The sequence below is a fragment of the Lactuca serriola genome, chromosome 5, assembly GCF_051521515.1.
Source record: "Lactuca serriola cultivar US96UC23 chromosome 5, Lser_US96UC23_V15, whole genome shotgun sequence".
NCBI lineage: Eukaryota > Viridiplantae > Streptophyta > Magnoliopsida > Asterales > Asteraceae > Lactuca > Lactuca serriola.
In genome coordinates, this window is record NC_136412.1 from 340,478,187 (window position 1) to 340,480,642 (window position 2,456).

General features: G+C 34.4%; 1 non-coding gene across 1 annotated transcript; it reads right to left on the bottom strand.

Annotated features, from left to right (window-relative positions):
* Positions 1–588: 588 nt before the first annotated feature.
* LOC145055993 (small nucleolar RNA R71) lies at positions 589–695 on the bottom strand. Its single transcript, XR_013685535.1, has one exon. It is a non-coding gene; the product is annotated as a small nucleolar RNA R71 (small nucleolar RNA).
* Positions 696–2,456: the final 1,761 nt, after the last annotated feature.

Below are 2,456 nucleotides of genomic sequence, written 5' to 3' on the forward strand. Positions count from 1 at the left end.
CATTATCCAAAGATATCAAGTTTATTTTACACTTTAATTTTGACGCTTATTTTTATTCTTAATTAATCAAACCACATAATTAAGCAATTAAGCACAAAACACATAATACTCAAATAATACACTTCTATTATTTCAAAACGGGTTACAAAGGTTAACCTAGACTATTATATCAACATTAATGACAAGCCCAGAAACACAGGCGTTACAGGGGACATCACGACCATGTAAATAGAAGAGTACAAGAGATATATGAGGAACGAAAAAAGATGGGGTCTTGATCCACCAAAAATCCCAACCACGACAAAGTTTGAACTTCCAGGGCACATTATTAATATGTTAAGGGAACTACCTTCTTATGGGAAGGAGCACGAGGATGGTTATGAGCATATAGAAGAGGTGGTGGAGATTTTGCATTATTTTAATGCACCAAACGTGAGTGAAGATGCGATGATGCTTAGACTTTTACCGGTCACATTGAAGGGTGAAGCAAAAGAATGGTTAAAATCACTTCCCTTTGGAGCAATCAGAACATCGAATGATTTTAAGACCGAGTTCATCAACCAGTTTACCCCTCCTTCAAAAGCTGCAAAGCTTAAGAGAAATATCTAGAATTTTTAACAATTAGAAGGGGAGTCATTATACGAAGCTTGGGAACGTTACAAGAGATTGTTACGAAATTGCCCTCAACATGACTTCAATGTGCAACAAGAAATCTTGATATTTTATGATGGAGTCAATGTGGGCACTCGTCAACGTTTACACTCGCAAGGGCCCATGACAAAGAAGAATCCGACAACAAATAAAGCTTTAATTGAAGAATTCGCTAAGAATTCAAGAGAGTATTATAACTCAAAGGAGGATTTCACTAGAGGGAATTCAAGTAAAGATGAAGGTCAAGATACTATCAGCGCAGTAATTGCAAAGCTCGATGCAATGGAAGAAAAGATCACAAAAATGGGTGGATCAATTAAAGATGGATGTGGAGCTTGTGGGGGACCCCATTCTACTAAGGATTGTGAGGTGAAGTACAAGAGAGAACGAGATGTGAAAGAAATTCAAGAATTTAAGCATGATCTCTACCAAATTGAGCAAGTCCAATCAGAGAAAATATATGTTCTCGAGTCAATGTTATTTAGATTCATGGAAGCTAGCAAAAAACGACATGATGCTATAGACGCAATACTTAGAGAACAAAAGAATCTATTTTAAGTATTTGTATGCAAGTGGTGCAATTAACAAGGCTTGTACAAGAAAAGCTACCGGATTCACCTTCACGAAAAATCGAGTCAATCCAAAATGCTCAAGCCATGGCCGTTGATACAGAATAAGAAGAAGATGAATTGGTGCATATGAAGGACCTTAAAGAGGAGTCTAATCAGTCACTCGAAGTAAAAAAGAAAGAAGAAGAAGAAGAAGAGTTATCGTGAAGCTTCCCAGTCGCCACGACGTGGAGGCAATAGTGCCACGTCGTGGGCAATAAAAGAAGATTATGATTTTCATGTTATGAACATGCATAGTATGCCTCTCTATGGTCCCTCTTTTATGAACATATCGATTGAACATTATTCCAATAATGCTCATTTCACAATTCCATATTCTTATCACTATCCAAGATGTGATGGAATTCTGACTTAAAATGGATTAATCTCATGTGATATCAAGATTCAAAAGTCTCAAAGACTTAATCTTCGATATTATAGAATATCCCATTGGAACTTTGTTACTAGAAACAGTTCCATGGTAATGAAGGTTCAAATTCAAGATACAATCCTTGAACACCTTTTCTTGCATTAAAGTTTCCAACTCACATGTGGATTTTACAAGTATCTCTCATTATGGAAACATTTTCATATTCCCATATGACCATCAATTCTGATTAAGAATCATCTCAATCCATAATCATGTCACTATGATCCCTCTAAACTAATAGCATACTTCTAATTGTCTGCAAGCAACCAGTCTTTTGGTATAACCTTAAAATGTTCTTGATAGTTATTTTAACAACTTTAGTAACACAAAATTCTAATCTTTCTCACAATGCTTTGAGCATTTGAAAAAAATTAGAATAAGTGAATATTATAGTAAATGTAATCGATCCTATATTCGAAGCATATGGAACTTGACTTATTATGTCTCAAATATGGATCTGATATATGTTCAGTCTCTTTCTATAATATTTTTCATATATCGAATCTCCTATGTTGAACCATTTCAACATGATATTCATTATTCATATACGTTTATGACTAAGTTCTATTAAATTATACGATCTAAACTTTTAGATTCAAAATAAAGTATGAGTGACCTCTCTCTTAAATCTACTATAGCAAAACAATTCCCAAACTTTGCAATTTGCAAACCGAAAACTTTGTTTCCTACAAACAATATTGTCAACATACAATACGAGCATACCAATTATGCTCCTACTAGCTTTGACATTTACCCATAAATTAACT